This window comes from Anser anser, assembly GCF_964211835.1.
Source record: "Anser anser genome assembly, chromosome: 10".
In the NCBI taxonomy this organism is placed as follows: domain Eukaryota; kingdom Metazoa; phylum Chordata; class Aves; order Anseriformes; family Anatidae; genus Anser; species Anser anser.
This window is the reverse complement of record NC_139730.1, coordinates 2,769,306-2,787,981: the sequence shown is the minus strand read 5'-3', so window position 1 is coordinate 2,787,981 and position 18,676 is coordinate 2,769,306. Positions and strand designations below refer to the sequence as shown.

General features: G+C 42.0%; 1 protein-coding gene and 1 long non-coding RNA gene across 2 annotated transcripts in view; both read right to left on the bottom strand.

The window, feature by feature from the left end:
* The window catches only part of DENND4A (DENN domain containing 4A), a 53,139-nt gene extending 52,833 nt beyond the window's left edge, over positions 1-306 (bottom strand). Inside the window, exon 1 of the mRNA XM_083851192.1 lies at positions 29-306. The gene's annotated coding sequence lies outside the window, so the exon portion shown is untranslated. The remainder of the gene's footprint in view (positions 1-28) is intronic.
* A 529-nt stretch (positions 307-835) lies between these two features.
* On the bottom strand, positions 836-18,529 carry LOC310905238. Its single transcript, XR_014588879.1, has 5 exons — positions 17,915-18,529; positions 11,905-12,557; positions 7,793-7,945; positions 6,626-6,857; positions 836-4,264 (listed from the first exon to the last, which is right to left on the bottom strand). It is a non-coding gene; the product is annotated as an uncharacterized lncRNA (long non-coding RNA).
* Positions 18,530-18,676: the final 147 nt, after the last annotated feature.

Genomic DNA, 18,676 nt, shown 5'->3' with positions numbered 1-18,676 from the left:
CCGGCCCAAATAGGCCAGTCTCGCTCACCTGCGGTGCCTGTCGGCTGGGCCCAGGATGTCTGGAAAACAAGAGAAAGCTGGGGATTTTCTGCAGGCTTGATGCAACACACACCAGGTTGTTGCATCAAAGACTATAAAAGAACCCGAGACAAAAATAATCTTTTAAGAGCGTGCAGCTAAGATTAGTGCAGCATGTCAAGATGTTGCTGAGCACAACAAAAAGAGCCCTGCTGCCTGTACTAATGCACAGAAACACTACTTTTCTGGCATCCCATGTACCGCAATCCCGTGTTTCAAAATCTTAGACCAATTTGCTATTTTTGAAATGATGTTTAGGGACAGGCTCCAACCATACAATTTTGGCTTTGAATTCAAGCTCCCCTCAGTTATGGATATTTGGCTCGAGGGTTTTGATGTGGCTTGCTGTAAAGACAGCAAAGTCAGATATAGTTCTGAATTTCGACTGTAAATGCTTAACGTTCAAATCTTCTATATTGGTTTACCTCATCCCTCTTGAAAATATGACTGAATAGGAGACTATGAAAGCAAAAAGTGCACAATATTACTTTTTTCCCCACACTTTTAAAAATAACAAGACTCCTTACAGCAGAAGCATTGCTCCTCCTACCCCCATGTAGGAAACGGAGCATCTGACACAAGCCAGCCTCGACCCAGGCAGAGGCACCCATGTGCAAGCCTGCACACGCAGACACAGCTTTGTGCTGCCAGCTTTGATTTTTGTGAGCTGAGTCTGACTCTTTTTTGATCAACAGACAGCATACTGACTAAGGAATGTGTCGACCTCTATCCCAAGCAGGCACTACAAGAACAACATTGCCCATTTCTTGTATTTCTACATAAAATGCATTTATTGCCACACCCATATGGATATTTTATCTCTCAGCAATATACAGCGGAGTCAATAGAGAAATTGAGAACTCAGTACCTCAGTATTTTAAAGCAGGCTGGTCTATGTTCTGTAGGGATACCTTAAATTGTGTAGTGCTCTGGTAGAATATTTTCTAAATCCTATGATAATTTTGGATGGATTTCAATCCTGGGAGTATTTTCAAATAATTAGCAATAATAAAGTCCATATTTTGGCTTGTGTAAATAATTTTGATATGCAGACTACTCTGTGCTCTTTTCCCATACTTGTTTTTTACATGTTCGGTGTTTGCATTCAAGGTTTGTGGATTTTATGTTCCATCCTTAGGTAGGAACAGGCCCATAAGTGTATTGTTTCAGCTCTTGAATATTGTTTTGGCTGCCTGTAAGCTGATGCAAAGTCATTGCACTGATGCATGAATAGTTCATGTGTCAGTGTTTGGATTCCATTGGAATATTGCCTGTTTCTAATGAAAACTTTAATTTTACAGAAATACCATTCTTAAACATTCCATGGCAGTTTTCATAGTTTTCAGCTCACATAATATGTAAGTCTTTATGTAGATATCTTTGATTTGCTGTTAATTTATAACCCAACCTGTTTATTTCCCTCCACCAATTCTGTCCTCTTAGGACTTATCTGTATTTAATTACATATTGTGCAAATGTCAACAAATCACAGCCAGGGATGCAGACCTCACTGTGTAAGTCCTGATACAAACATCAAACAAAATAGTTTCTGCCCAGTGCTGCCATCACAGCTACCCACATGCATATCTCTGTCCCGTCTTTCTTGTTCTCCCATCTCCCCCTCCTTCTTACCCTATTCCATCAAGCCTCTTCTACTTTCTCCCTGTGACCTACCTGCTGTTTACTCTCTCTGTTGGCTGTGGCACACTTTCATCCCCAGGTCCCCACTAGCACATTTAATTGTAATGCTCTATTTCATTATTAGCTTGTCAACACCTCTATCAAGCCACCTTTCCTGACTTATATCTAGCTGCAAAGCTTTCCTGCATAGCTTGTCATCAATTTTCCACATTAAGACTCATCTAAAGCCATGTGCGAAAGGGTCTATGAGCAATAATGACTATAGTGCTGTATTTGTTTCTGAATAAAGAGCAGCATCAGTGAATAGTGTTACTGTACAGGCAGAGACAGATTCACTGTGTGCACAGCTCCTGCAGGCTTGTTGCACAGAAATGTGCCTATGTGTCAGTCCAACAAAGCCTATCCCTTGGTGGGAACACTGGGGATCTCAAAGCAGTGGTCTCTGCATGCACGTGAAGACTGACCCAAAGATCATTAAGTCAACAGAAGTGTTCATATTAATTCCAGTTAGTGTTGGATCAGATTCTTATCCATTGTGAGTCTATTAAACGAGTCAACAAACGCGTGTGCTGCAGGTGGGCAGGCGACGTGCACGCTGAATGTGGTGTTCTGCTGCCTCTCAAGTACAGGGTGGAGCGCTGTCAGTCCGATTTAGCTTCCCCAGGAGTGCGGCTAGGGAGACTCCCAGGGTTTCTAGGACTGGCAACCACGGAACCATTTTTTTCCATGTTGCAGCCCCTGGATTTCTAGTTTGTGGTACTAAAGTAAATTTCAGCGCATGGTTTCACTTATTTTAAGTGCATTTTACACATGGGTAAACTGAAGCAAGGCAGAGAACAAGTGGCAGATGGTCAGGGACAGTGCCAGGAATGGAGTCAAGAACTTCTCTGTCCTAGAACATGGTTTAAACAGACTTTGTCCCAGGATCGTGAGATTTGACTACTTATAATTCACAAGGCTTCAGCAGTGCTCAAAAAAAAAAAAAGAAAAGAAAAAAGAAAAAAAAAAGAAAAAAAGCTATTATTATTCCCAGTATTTCCTGGCTTCCATAGACAAAACTATTTTAGTTTCTTAAGTAATAAGTCTGGGGCTTAATCTGGCCATTTTCTTACCAATTTTATTCCTTTTGAACTTATTTGGCTGTGCTATGTGCTATGTGTGCTATGTGCTAAGTGCTCTGTGCACTGCTCATCCACGTCTCTTTGGGGGAAGAATGAGGCTCCAAAAGAACTCAGCAGAAGAGACATGACATATCTGTAACCTTGGTAAAAAATAACTGTAAAGATAATGATAATGGATAATTATAAAGCCATGTAACTGGCAAAACAACACTCTGCATTTCAGAGGATGGATGGCCTTACCCTGTCCAGTAACCCACTTTATGATACAGTAATGGATCTATATCCGGAGGCTTATGCAATGAAATGGAGCCTTTGGCAAGCTGGAATCACACTGGAAATGAAGCAACATTTTCTTTCCTTCTTTTTTTTTTTTTTTTTTTCCTTTTTCTTTAAAACATGCATATTTGAAAATCTGGAACTTAACCCTTTTGACATAAAGAGACTGTCCCTACTTTGAATAATTAAATTCTAGGGCAGATTACGAAATAACAAATGATTTAATATTGTGATGCAGCAATACAATGGTGCAGTTACCCTTCCTTTTCCTGCTTCAACTGTAGTCTTTCTGAAAAGCTTTTGCACTCCAGGGAAACTACTGGTTATAAATTATAAAAGAGGCAATAGAATATCATGCATATATGCAAAAAAAAGAAGTCTCAGACCCTTCTCTAGATAAAATACTTACTGAAGCAGCTAAAAATATGGGGAAAGGAAGCAAACATGGAGCCTGATCCAAAGGCCACTGAGCTCAGCAGAAGCACTGCAGGGAGGTTCATTAGGCATCAGAGTCATGTATGTCATGATTTGCAATCCACAAAATGTAAATAAACAATTTTGTTGTATATGAGCAAGGATAAAGTCTAATTGTAGTGTCTAGGCATTCCACTTAGATAAAACGAGCAGATTTTCCTCCAGCAGGTAGACTTTCTCAGCAAGGATTTACTGCCAATATTTATGTGGGAGTTTGTAGTCCCAAAAGCAGAGAAATGCTGGGAAACAAAAAGGAAAGAAAACTTACCCAAAGAGAGGAGACCCAAATGTTTCTGACTCATTTCTATAAACAAAAAATATATGCAGAGTTATTATCATTTCATTTTTCATTGCTGCTTTGCTTCCTCAGAGTATCCAAGTGTGCCTTTCAAGATTTAAAGCTGTTCAGGATAAAGTTTTCCTCAGCAAATGCTAAATCTATTCACAAGGCATTGCAGCAATGCGGCTACTATCAGATATCAAATGAAGGAAGCCCATCGGATGGCCATTGGTATTAATTGGTGAGAAAACAGTTAACACTGAGCTTGGATGTGTTGCTGTGTGTAGGGGTATCAAGCAAGTGATGCCATACCTCGTCTCCTGTTAGAAGGCAAATAGGTATGTACAGCTGGGACATATTTCTGGAGTGGCTCTTCCTGTAGAGACTGGAAGCTCTGAAACAAATATTTGCAGCAGATTTTTTGAGAATGGGACGGTAGAAAGGTTGCTTGAGGATGGTCCAAGTCCTAACGCGTGTGGGAAAACAACCTGTTGCCTGGTCCAGCACTAACCCACTTTTAAGTATTGCCCTCATCATTAAAACAAGGTAAAAAAAAGCTTCTCTTTGTGGAGTAGTATCAGGAAGGAAATTATGCATGCAGATTTGCCAGCAAAAATAACAGTCTCAGGCTGTAAACGTACACGCTGCTACTGCTGTTTTGTTGCTATTTTCAGCAGCCCCTGTACCCTCAAGGGTGGGAGTAAGGACTTAACTGTTACCGCTGCTGTTCATGCATCAGCCTCAGAGGTTTGATTTGGACTCATGCTCTTTGGCCCAGCTGGAGGTGATTTCCAGAAATAGCGGTCTTTTCTCTGAATCAGTCCAATTTATCACCCAGAGTCACTCGGTGTGATGCTGTGGTGCTGTGGGTACCTTCTCTCACACCAGGCATACAACTGCTTTTGGTCACTTACAGATCTCAATTCCTTGTTTTTTTTGTACTTATATTTATCTTCAAATCATGGCTAGTCCAAGTAATTCCATTCCATGTGTCTAAACATGCCCCACTACTTAGTTCAGGCTCTTGTGTAGTCCTGCTGTTTCCATTTTTTGTATTTTGTTCCAAAGATCACTCATATCATGATGGGTTAAGTGAAGTATATCTATCCGTTAACCACTTCTCAGGGGTACTATTAGGCTTAATTAATGTTTGTAGAACATTATTGAGATTCTCAAGAGAAACAGCTATAGAAGTGCAAAGTATTATAATTAATTTAAAACTTTAATTTTTGAGTAATGGGATAACAACACTTAAGCTGAGATTCTCCAAGAAAAACTAATTTAGTTGATTCTTAGACAAACACATTCTGAAATCTCAGTTTCCAATTACTACTTCCACTGTATGATGCATTTTGATTTTTATTATCCTTTGATATCCTTTGACATACCCAGGCGCATAATATAGTTTTCTTTAGTTGAGGAAACACTGTCCTACATATGGAAGTCATGTTGAAATAAAGCAAACCACCAAAATAACTCAGTTATAAACTCAGAAACAATCCACGTCACCATTTGCCTTTAATTTTTTAAGTATTTAAACCATAAGGCCTGTAATTAATGTTGTGGAATCATTTCCATATTTATTTATAAGGCATCTCATTTGCATAAATAATCATTATCTGGAAATAAAACTAGATCATTAAAATTCAGAAAACCGACAAGTCTGATTGAGATCTGTCAAGATGCACCAAGGAGATTTTTTACACTCCCTGTCTGAAACCATTCCATGAGAAAAACTCTGCTCCTGAACAAGCTTCAACAGGACACTGCTTTAGAAATATGAGCAAATGACATCAGCAAATAGAACAGTTGTTTTGTGCGGTGCGAAAACATTGGGTCACTCTTCTCACTAACTGTCATGGAGGGTTTCCAAGAAAATGCATCTGACACATCGGCACTGAAAATCTGACCCAAATTGTAGCTGATGTTCTCATAACGCAGCTCTACTGCTTTTCTGAAACTCTATAGCACTTCAGAATGATTCTTTCTTTCAAAATGTTTTCAATCCTTTCAGTACTTTCAATACGTTCAAAATCTTGTACCTAGTCAGAAAACACATCATGCAGAAAAGAAGAAAAAATGGCACTTCAGTATTTCATTTGCAAGCTTGATTCATAATTCCTTGGCTATTAACTAGAGATTCACAGGTATTTAAAAAATGTGTCTTGACTGAAAAAATGCATCTCAAGCCCTGCTGTCACTGATCTTGTCCTTCAAGATACAGAAATTTCACTATTAGTATTTTTGCTACATAGAATTAAAACTAATTTTAAAAAAGCTATAGCTACTTCAGAACATATTAAAAAATATTGTAATTGCACTGTTAAGACAGACCTGTGTTTTTTTTCAGCATAAGATGCTTTGAAGTGTAAGTGCAAGCCCACCAGAATAAGGAAATACACCATAGCCTACCCTATTTGGACAATTGTCTTACAAATTCCTAAAGAATGGAGGTTGGCTCAAGTACTGAGCCATGAGGATTTCATCTCAATATAGATATTTTTAGTATCTGTTATTTTATCTTGGGTACTTTTAAAATCTGCATCACTCTCCAACTCCTCTCCTAATTATCTGAAATTCTTTTCTTCTGTAACTGCTTTGGAATGTTCCCATACATTATTACAACTACTTGCCATGTTATATTGGGCCTTAATTATACTCATCTATCCATTGGGCTAGGTAAGCATGTAGTTGTTTAAAATGTGAACAACTGCTCAGAAACAGAGGTAAACAGAGTAACAACATCAAATCTCACCAGTGAGTCACCATGGATGTAGGTCACAGCAAGTTTCTGCCCTTTTCCGAGCTCGCGGAGGGTTTGGTCCAGCTTGCCTAAAGGAGCTCCTAACCTCAGCAGACTCCTCATGCAGGCAGAACTCTCTTGAGTTTTTATGTTTGTATCCATTTTCCAAAACAGTTCTGCCACTTTCAACACGAACATTTAGAGGAGATGAACACTTTCTTAGCACCTGGTCTGCAGCCTGGAGCTGACAAAGGACAGGAGGGTGAATGCAAACCAATGCACCTTGAGAAAAAAATACAAAACCTATTTGTTTAACCCAAGCTACCCCAAGTCTTACATCGGCCATCTCAGCCACTTACAACTCAAATACAATCCGCTAACTGCAGAAAGTGACACATCTGATCCATACCCTTCATACCATGGGGAGGCTCTCTGCTGCAGTGGTGATGAGTTCTGTATGTGAACGCCAGCAGAAATAACTGTGGATTCATTAGCGACCGCTTGATCACCTCCTTGAAAAAGTATGGCCAAATGTTGATGTAATGTGAGTAATTCACTTAACTGAGTTTGAATTTGACTCGCAGTGACAGCATAAAACTAACTTAATATATGGCAAATTCTTTAAATCACGGCCTAACTCGTAATACAAAAAAGAATACTTCCAGTATAAATAATGAGGTTGGAGGAAATGTCCTTGGCAAGTCAATTTGTTCCATGCTGCTGATGGTTCCTGTTAGTGACAAGGATTTTTTTCAAGAAGGAAACAATGGAAAACAGATGCAAAAGCGTTTACCAGAAGGCTGGGGAATGGCAGCTCTTCCAAAATGTCAAGCGTGCAGACTAGAGTCAATTTAAAAGAGAATTAATTATTTAAACTGAATTAATTTGACTACAATGAAACCCTGTTAAGCCATCTCGTCCATCCCCCTTCCTACTGTGTTATCCCTTAGAGTCTAATTCCAAATACTGATCTCTATTTTCAAATGCTTCAGCTGAAAATCCACTTACCCAGTCACAGTAGCAGTATCTTGCTTTTTGAATATCTTTACTGCATTCCTTCCAGGAACTCACCCAAAGAACTGTGCTCACCTTCTCCCCACTCCCAACCTCAGCCCCCAATTCATATGAGTTTAATCCCTGGGTCCCGTTTTTTCTCCTTTTCCCCTTTCAGCTTTGTACCTCTTGTGGTGTTTTCCCAGATGCTTCACAGAAAAGATTCATCAAATGCATCTTTTGCCTGCAAATCTGTGTGTTTCATGAAGTCCCTCAATATCTTCCATCTTCAACAACAGCTCTCTTCTGCTTCTTATGTTGTCTTGTCATTGCTCGGCTCTGGGGAAAGGCAAATGACTGAATTTTAGGTCTACAGCTTTCAGATGGAAGCTCATTTTTTTCAGAAGAATTACCGTGCCTGCCTCCCCTGGAACCAATCATACCAAAGTGCTTCATCTCCCTGGAGGACGTGGGCCCCCTGTACTTTGTTGTAATACAAACTATCAGCACCAGAAGGACTGCTCGAGGAATCCCAGCGCCCACTGTTTGCATTTTCCGGGCCAGCTCTGCGTTTGTGAACTCCACCGATTTGCAGTGCTGTCAACATTTTAAAAGTGGCAGTAAGGGTCACCTAGTGCTCTTTTTCCTTGAGAGCATTACGTGAAACGTGGCAAATGCCAGCGGAGCCACTGTGGCTCTGAAACCTTTTGTCTCCCACAGGGCCATGTACAACCAGGTCTACCAGTGGTAGACCACAGCTGTCATTTTGATTTCCTGCTGCACCAGTTCCTACGGCCAGAGGAACCGTTCCAAAACTGTCCTTTTCTGTTACTGTTAATGTTTAAACCTTAAAGCAAAGCCACCTGTGCTTGGATTTATGTAAAGTAAATTTCTTTATTTGTATTTCATAAGGGAAGAAGAACTATAGTCTATTAAGCAATAAACCTAATTGCCCTAGGTCTTGCCTGTACTGGGAATGCATATCAATTTAAATGCATCAGTGTGAAAATCGGTCTATTAAACTAGCTCAAAGCCCAAGTTCAGATAGAATACTGTTTTAACATTTGCATATAGTAATTCATATTAAAATTATAGTTTACAGTAGCTAATAACTAATATAAACAGGAATTAAAGCAGTTGATGTGCACCTGTATTACTGAAAAAAATGTTTAATGTTACTTATTTTTTAAACTGATTGTTAAGAACTCTGTTCTATAGCATATTCAAGGCCTTGGAGGAGTACAGTTGGTTGGGACACACTGCTCCTCATTTCTTGGTATATTAGAAACAACATGCAAAATACAAACACACGGAAGCCAAACTAACATCTTCACTCTGCCGTTATACAAGTGATGTGAGCTGAAGTCAATGAATCCCAGCAGATGCTAATTCTATTTTATTTTTTAACCTAAAGAATGCAATTATCATCAAGCATGGCAGCTACTGTTCAGTTGGTGTAACCTAAATGCATCGCATGGGCTCTTCTCTGACAACTGCCCCAATCGGAAGGGCAGGTCTAACGTAAGAGGATCTTATGGGAGGTTTAATGAGTAACAGTTCAGTAATGTTATTTATTTTAATCTTTATAGAGCCATGGTAATGTACTGTTTCTTAAATTATTTTGTACACTGCTGTTTTCTTGTTGTAAGAGGGGTATGACTAATGTACGTGCTGAAAAATTTGAGGGAGTTCTTAGAAACCATAATATTTTGCTTGATCATTCATAACCAAATACGTAAAGAACCATTCACTGTATCGCTCTTGCGCAGCTTGTATTAGATCTCCATAGTTACACTTGGCATAACAAGTACAAAAAAGAAGTGTCTTTGCAGGGCTGATAAGCAGACAGGAAGTAAGCGAACATCTGCTACAGCTTTAGTTGATTTTGCCTTCAGCAGCTGATGAAAAACTTCGGTCCCTGTATTCTACGTACATTGTGCTTGGCCTTTGACACCAACAGCTGTTGAACAGAAGATGTAAAATATTATACCTACAGAAAAGGAGGTGCATTAGTTTCTAAAGGAGCACTGGGATATTTAATGGATTTTTTTCTTTCCATTTTCTGATCACTAGAAACACTGGACAGCAGACACTTGCAGATAGAATTATCTCCTAAAGGTCAACCACTTCCTATTTTACTTTTTTTTTTTTTTCTAATGCTGTGTTTTCCTTTCCAAAACTGCTTTGTTTTGTTTTGTTTTGTTCTCTTTTAAACACCACAACAATTGCACCATATACTGAATAGTAATTATAACCATCATAATCATTGTAAGGAAACCATGTGCTTCCCTGAATCAGGGCTGGGGCTTCCAATCCAGGCAATCTGTCTTCGGGTGGCAGAACAGCACTTCTAGAGCCTGGACAGCCAAGGAACAGAGTTATACAAAGTAAATATCAAATAGCTCACAGCAAGCTTTTTCTTTGTTTAAAGAAAGAGCTGTTGAACATTATTTTTTAAAAATGAGTTCAGCCACACAGTGCAGATTCTCTGCTTGTGTATACGGAGGAAGTCTCTGCTCCAGATAATTCAGGCACTTCTCCACCTACATCATCTTTTTATTTCTGCTGAAAACTACTAACAGAGAACAAGTGACAGTGGTGTATTTCTTAGAGTGTTGAGGCCCATGTACTGTAAATGCATCTTTACGTACTTCCTCTGAGATTGTAAATTTCCCTAGGAAATTACAACAGTTGTGATGAAACCATATTTATCCATATATGGTAGATCCTTTGGGTCTGACACAACAAAATGAAAATGGGTTTCAGAGCCACAATGGGAAAGGTGAAGACACTACTGAAGAGTTATGTAAATGGAGGAGAATTTTGCCCAGAAATTTCATGTTCTGTGCTTTGGAGTTGTATGCAGTTTGTTACATGTTCTATTCCCAAACTGCAGATGGATGCTGTTTTGCCAGAAAATAAATGAAATACAAAGATGACTTCAAACATTTGCAGAAACCGTGCTGACACTCAAAATAAAGAAACATCAAGTAACTTTCCTAGTGAGATCGTAAAAGCAGCAACACAGTGATCAAAGCATGAAAACACAAGCCTGTTACTCCACCCCTAATGCAAGATGCTGTCTCATATCTAGGACCAGGAGCTTGCTTGGCACAGAGATGTTCAGACAGCCTACAAGTAGAGCATATGAGGTGGTATATTTAAATAGTTAAATGTGGAAAAATCCACAAAGACTGCTGATTTAAACTCATGAGACTGGTAAATGACTGTCTCAGGTTATTATTGCTTAACACCAATAGTAGTAGTAGCTCAATTTGGTAGAGCTCTACCATAACGCTGTGTATTCTACACACACAGAACAGCAGATCACATTTCCCCTGAAGAGTATACCCTAACTGGTAAAGGAAAACAAAATGAAAAATACTGAATTAATTTCTACTATTAGCAAACGTCTTCATAATTCTGTGATATTGGAGGGGTTGGTTGTATTAAAACAAAAGGAGCGTCCGGACATGAAAATAGTCAGTATAAAGCAGGAATGGCTGCACTATTTTCATTATCATAATGTTATTATTTTCTGGATTTCACAGAGAACAGACTTTTTCAACTGTATTCATATTAGAAAAATTAAATATCTGTCTTGAACTGTGTGCACATTGCATCTAACCAGCTTGGAAATATGCCAAAATGTGAAGCAATCTTCAGGAGAATTGCAGAATCAATACATCAATTCCCATTAATTCGGTGTCAGAGGAAACAAATGTGGACCTCTCTGAAGCTTGTGCATTCCCTGCAGAGATTTGCTAAAATAGGCAGCTTCTGTCTGCCTGCCTTCGCTGTGCCCTCCAAACACCAGAAAGCAGAGTCACAATGGGGGAAACCTGGTCTGGCTACAAAATCTAGTTAAGGCAGTTTTAGTAACCCAGTCTTCTGGCCAAGTTGTTCACAAACTCTTGACCAAATCCAAGCCAATCCACAACTCTACCCCCTCCATTGCACTGGGTTCCTTGTTGCTCCTGATATCCCTGGAGTATATCTCCTCTCCAGGGTTGAGAACATCTAGGCAAGCTGAGAAGGATCTCCTTTCAATCTGTCAAAACCATAAAGCATAATTCTGCACAGTGATGGCATGATATTAATGAATAATCCTAATTGATAGTGCATTTTAAACCAGCCAGAATTCTTGATCAATCCAAGCTCCATAAAATGTGCAGTGCTCCAAACATCTTGCACAGTTTGCTTACTGCACAGCTGGCTAGTGAGAAAAATCTTGTCCCAGGAGGTTTGCCCAAGCACATGAAACACATTTTTAGAATCCCAAAGGTGCGCATACTCACAGTGCTGAGAGTGCAACCTGTCTGACAGCAGCTTTCCAGAGAAAGGAGCGGGAAAGAGGCAATAGGTGATGAGATTAGCCCCCACAGAAGGAGACTCCTGCTTGGAATATCAACACATCTTTTCAGTCTCTCTCATTGCGACCATTTGTGCTTTTATCAAATTTTCAGTTTCCTTCTTAAGCTACGGGACCAGATGGCTCCCATGCATAATGCACTGAATCATGGCAAGGCTCGAGGTATTTGTTATGTATAACAGCAAACACACGCGCTGGACCAGGTTACACTCTGTCACAGTTAGCATATGGTGCAGGCTGCATATGGATGGTGCTGCAGCAGGTATCTATATATACATACAAGCGGAAGATTGGAGTATCTTTTCTTCTTGCAGGTTGTCAGGAAAATGACTGTCATACCTTCAAAACAAATAGCAAGAAATAGAGGCAGTAATATACCACATGGCAGAGGACAGATGCTCGGCACTTCCCGTGATGCGCAATGCCTGATGGCAAGGAATCCTGATGGGCCAAGGACACGAGGCTGTTGATCTCCCTCTGATTTCTCCTTGCAGCCTGTGACTAAGCTGGAGCTGACACTTCTCTGGTGCCTATTCGCAAAGCCAATAGCTGTGGGCAGTATTTCTGCCCATGAAGCACCTAGGAGACAAAATCATTGTTTGAGAGCATCTTTTTCTCCGGCATTTTTTAAATGGAAAAGAAACCTGATTTTGTCATCGCTTGCATCATGTAGATTTGGGTTAAGTTCAAGATGTGGCACCCCTGTGCATCTAGAGTGAATGAGATGGGAATCTGCAAAAGCAACAATCACCACTTGGCACAGGGTAAGCCTATAGAGGGTTTATAAAGTATGAGATTTGTGCTTCTGTGACAAGACCTGGAAAATAACCTTGTCGTCATCCCTCACCGAAAAATTACAAATACCCCTTTCTGAGCACTGAAAGACGTGAAATGAAAAATGCTTTCTGTATGTCTGCAGAGATGACTGTTTCAGGGAAGTTTAGATTGCCGTGGTGAGACTCAGTGGAAGCAACAGATCCCAGGGTGGCTGAGGGATGTCCCAAGCAGCATGACTTCACCCACTGCATGTGCTCTGGGTTGCACAATGAAGGAGCAGCCAAGCAGCTTGACGATGGCTGCACTCCACCCCAACTATTTTCTGGGATGAGAAAATTATCCTTTGGCTGCCTTACAGCTTGCTTTTCTTGGCATATATTTGACATGCCCTCCGCGTTTGCAGTGACAGGACACCTCGTGAGCGGGTGCTGTGCTGGCCTTTGCAGACAGGCGCGAGTGCTGGCAGGCAGCAGAAGCCCATCAAGGACTGGAACGGTGACCAGGAATGTCAAAATTGCAGCCTGAGCGGAGCGGCTGTGATTAAGGACACATTTTGCTACCACCTTTAAGGTCAGCATTGGGCTCACTTTAGCAGTCCTATAAATAGCAGCCCAAGGTTGACCTAGGAGAGGATTTGGCTCTGATGGACATTGTTTAGCATTCCCAAGAGAGGAAGGCAGATTCTTTTCCCTTTTCTTTTCCAGCCTCTAACCTTGAGTTGGTCTCTGTGCGAAACGTTAGTCGCATTTGCCAAAAGAGCTGCCGCCGTGAGCCAGATGTCCTGCTGTTGCATAAACCATACGTACATGTTTCTTCAGCCTGGAAACCCAGACCTAATTCCACAAAAACTCAAACTAATTTCTCACTGGCAAAATTAGGAAATAGATAAATAAATAAATAAATAGAATTGAGCCTAATTACTTGAAAACAGTAGGACACCTAGTGGATTTATAAGGAATATCTTTGGGATTATGAGCAACATTTTGTCACTTTCTTGGCAAAACCAATTATGAACATATTTATGGAGGAATCATTGAAATATCAGGGTTTCCATTTAATGAATTAGTCTTGTTATAGCTGTTACAGCCTCCGGTTTGCCTCAAGAAGTTATTGCACTCTATGAAAAAACAATGAGTATTGTTTGAATGACTTGAAAAAAATAATTATGGGGAACTGGATGGTTCCCAAAGTCTGCGAGCAGGAGGAAGGGTATTCTGCCAGATCAAAGGCATCCCAGTTGTTCCATCTGACAGCTCTCTAATGATTTTAATGAGCAAAGTTTTATAGCCTCAGCCTGGCTCCCTGGATAATTTGTAGAGCTTCACAACGAGCATCGCTATGCTGAGCACAGCCAGCCAGCTCTGCTGGTTATTTCAGCAGTGAACGAACTGGCCACAGAAGTCAGACTGCCTCCTTCCTTCCCGAGGGCTGACCCTTTGAATCCAAATTAGAAGGTGATGGGCAGTGTGATAATGCTTGCACTACTGTCCTCTACATGGTGTTTGTCTGGTAGTGACAATCCTATTAAATATACAAACAGCAAGTAGATTTTGGCCTTGGGTAGGAAATAAAATTCTGTCGCAGGTCAGTAAGACTAAGATTTTGAGCCATGTCTCAGGAATTATATCTTGGCCAGCAGTTATCTTGGAGCTGCCAGTATTATCTCGCTAATTTGTCTCTGGAGGCAACAGACGCAGACTAGGAGATGTGTGTCGAGTCCAAAATGGATGCAGGAGGCTGATGACTTCATTCTGACAGTCATCACAAGAAACACCAAGTCATTGAGTCTCCTGTGTTCCATTCCCGTTCCCCAAGGGTGCAGAAGATATTCCTTCTCTTCTGCTTACTGTAATATTGGCCTAACAAAAAAATGTTTCCAGAATGTTAATTTTTCTAGAGCTGCTCCCTTCCCACTCTTTCTTCAGTGCCATACAGATCCCTGGAGAACAGCTAGACCAGGATGAGGTTTGACTTTGAATAGGCTGACATTCAGCTCCAGATCCTTTGTTATTCCAACTCCAGGGTTAGGAAGGAAAAGGCTGACTTATAGGAAATATTTGATTTGGTCCATTTCTACTTATATGAGCTGTAGAACTAGAAAAAGAATAGAGCGTGTACTGGAATTCAAGTAATTATCATCAGAAAAATCAACCCCATGCATTTTTATTGCTACTACCTCTGGCATAGAATTACCAGAAAAATAGAACTCCTTGTACATCATAAACCCTTTAATTTGGTCCAGAGGTTTTTAAAAGAGTTTTCTTCTTATTACTTCTGTTGATCTATTTTACATTTGAAGTTTGTTTTTTGGACTGACATGTTAAACTAAGGGTAGTGAGTGCAAAGAGTCTGCTTTTCTCTAATTTAGCAGCTGGATTGGAAAGCTTGAATTATCTCTGCATAATTGCAATGATTCATGGCTTGTTAGAAAATTGCAAAGTATTGATTGGATTTTCCCCTCGGGAAATATTTCTCCTCTGATACAACACAGTAGGTTGTGGGGCTTTGCTTTTGTCCTTCCTGCCTCCTGCCCTGGGAAGCCACTGGCTCCTTTCATCTGAGAAATGGGAATGTGGGTCAACAGCCATTCAAGGACAAGTCGGAGACATTGCAACTTCCAACTCCAAACCTTTCGCTGTGCTTTGCAAAGTGATGGGCTTTGCAAACTGCATGTGGGGAAGACAGAGCCAGAAGAGATGGGACCAGCAGCAAATGCTGTCCATCCTTGTTTCTTGTTCTTCTATTTCCATGGCAAATCCAGCTGGTGTTTTCTGCGGAGAAACTGTGACCTCATGGGAACGCTACAAGTATTGAAGATGGTGGTTAGATTTCCCTTACCCTTATTCACCCAGGATTTCTCTCAGGAGTTGGTGACAGGAGAGAAGTGGGAGGATGAAGTGAGGGTGTGCAGAAGGAGCCTGATGCACAGCACCTGGGGCTGAGCAGCTCTGAGTTGATAGCCCAGCACACATCTGCATGTTAATGGTGCTGCCGAGGCAAAAGCTTGGGACTTTTTGGCAGCTGCTCTATGAATTTCCAGAACAGAACTGGAAATACACAGTTATGAGTATGACCTCTGCTTCTTTTTGTTAAATTGAGCATCCAAGGGCCAGCTGAGTATCATTCCTTGTCTCTGCTCCAGTTGCTTGGAATGTGCTGCCTCTACAAATGGTTGTGTCCAAGCACAAACTGAAGAATTATGAGAGAGCGCTAATTCACGGTTTGCAATGAATTTAGTGTTCCCGCAAGGATGACACTAATGGCAATTAATGCAGCAGAAATGCCAGTGCTGAATGACTTTTCTCACATTAAAAGCTGTCAGTCCCAGAGCACACAGTCCTCTGTTATTTCAGGCCTGACCTCTGCTTTTTGGCCATGTTTCAGCTGCGCAGGAGGTGTCCCAGACCATCCCGTAACTGCAGCAGCGTGATTCAGGAGGGGGGCACAAAGAAAGAGCAGAGCAGCCAAAAACTGTCTTCGCTGACAATGACATTTCCTGAGGGTTTGTATATTCTCATCTGGGGCTTGCCTGAGCAGGAACAAAATTAACCCAGGGCTCAACAGAATATAAGACTTTAACCTCATGCACTGCTGTCAACTGGCTGCTGTTTGGATCTGTATTTCCTTCTGCTGTTTCAGTTCTGCCTCTCAGCTCTGTGAAGAACACATTTAATCAAAACAATCAAATGCATTAAGCCGTCTTAGCTGGAAATAGCCCCTGCTGCTGCTCATATACATGGCACTCCATGGTAATTTCTGTGTTACATGGTGCGCAAAAACGTCTCTGCTTCTTAATGTCTTAAGTTCAACAAGTGATAACAGTACAGCAATGTAGGGATCGTGATTTTCAGTTCAGCCAGAAGACACATTGTCCTCATTTTGTGCCCTAAAGTCTCATGTAGGATGAGACAGTTCCAGCTAAGGAACATCTGCAATTTGGTGCAAGAGGAAGTAATACTTACACATATGAAAAACGTAAATAACGGGTCTTTCCCAGCTCCCATATGACAAACAAAACCCCAAACACAAAAACGAGAGCAACTTTTACAGAAGGATAACTAAAAATCCTTAATCTGTGTTATTTTAAATTTTTTGAAACTAGTAGCATTTCTGGAGGGTGAAACTAGGCCTGAAAAAGTCATGTTTGTTAATGAAAAAGTTCAATAGAGGACCGCAAATAGGATGTGAGATGGAAACTTTAACTACACAGCTATAAATATACCCCAGCCTTTACACATTTCACTGCGCAACTCAATGCAGTAGAGTAACCTCTGAAAGTGGCAGAAGCAGGAGCAGCACTTTCAGACTCTAGATTTTGGGTGTTCTGAGTTCACCTGGAGATAAAAAGGATCAATCCAAGCCATGCAGGATCTGCTGGGGGCTCGCTGGAGGCCTGTGGTAGCCTGTGGTAGCCTAGTCCGTGATGCTCCTTCCTAAATTCTCTGATGTTTGAGTGGGGATTCAGTTGCACCCTGTCTATCTTTGTTATGAGTGTCTTGTTTTCTTCACTCGGAAGCTCTGAGGCAGCGTGAAGCATTTTTAAGTGGAAAGGATCAGGTTATGGCTCATTATCATCCCAGCAGACGGTAACTGATGCACAGCGCTGCCGCGGGTGCCTGGGGGTTTCTTTCCTCACACAGAAATGATAACATGGCCACTGGCTGCTGAGATGGCTAACATACTGCCGCTGCTCGCGGCAAGCCAGTGAAAACAGAGTGAGGTCTAAGGACCTTGGTTTAATCATCTGGGCACCACTGCTATTTTTATCCTTTCTATTTAGGCCTAGGCCTCCAGCCTGTGGCAGTGGAAGCCGACAACAAAGCTGACATCTCTCCTGGTGCAGGGCAGATGAGGGGTACTGGCTCTGAGGACGGAGCAGCCGGCGGGCAGCAGGGCCATGGCGGCCTGGGGGCCTGTTGTTCCTCTGGGCACTGGAATGGGTAGAAACCTGGCTATCCTGGTGCAAACCGTGAGGGAGCAAACCCTCCCTCTTCAAGCTGCCTGGGGCAGGGCTGATTTCAGATGACCTCACCTAAAGGCAGATATGTGTATATATATGTCTTTTACTCTTTCTGCTTACACCTCCTTCAGAGGTTAGCTTTGCTGTATTTTTCCACGTTCTCCTTTTACCATGCCACAGACAAATCATCAAGTCTTACCTCTTCAGATGTCTCAGACCAGTGCTTCACCTGCTGCCACCTCTCAATGGTCCCTGAGGCCATGTTTTGTGCCTCATGAACCCAACGAGCTTGCTGATACCTCCTATAGAAGTGACGCCTCGTATTGAGTGTTGTTGGCTTTGAACGCTGCTCTTGCCCTGGGTGTGGACAGAGCTGTGAGACCTGGAGGATTTTGCTAACCCACCCGAATTTTAGTGGGGCTGCAGACCAATCTGAGGCCTTCTCCCTGTGGAAGCAAGCCCCTGGGGTGCTGCCACTGGCCCATGACGGCAGGAGGAAGGCGCCCATGCCTTGGATGGGTAAAAGATGGAACTAAAAGAAGTCATGAGGCGTGACTTGTGCTGCGTGTATTCATTTAGAAGCCCACAACAGAGTGGAGAAAGGAGCGTCGTGCCCATTGTTACGGCATTCAAAAGAATGTTGGGGGGGGGAGAAAAAGAATGCCCTAGGTTCCACCGAGATTTGAACTCGGATCGCTGGATTCAGAGTCCAGAGTGCTAACCATTACACCATGGAACCGCTGTAGTAACAATCCTCGCAGGCCGCCCCTACTTCTTCCACAACGCCCGCTGCCTGCTCCCTCCCGCCGCCCCTGGGACCCGCGGGTGCGGAGCGGGCCCGGGGCTCCCCCTCACCGCCCTGCCGCCTCCGGGCCGAGCCGGGGCCCCTCACCGCTCCCACCGCCGCCCCTTTAAGGCCGGGCGGGGCGGGGAAGCGGCCTGGAAGTGCTCGTTGCTGCCC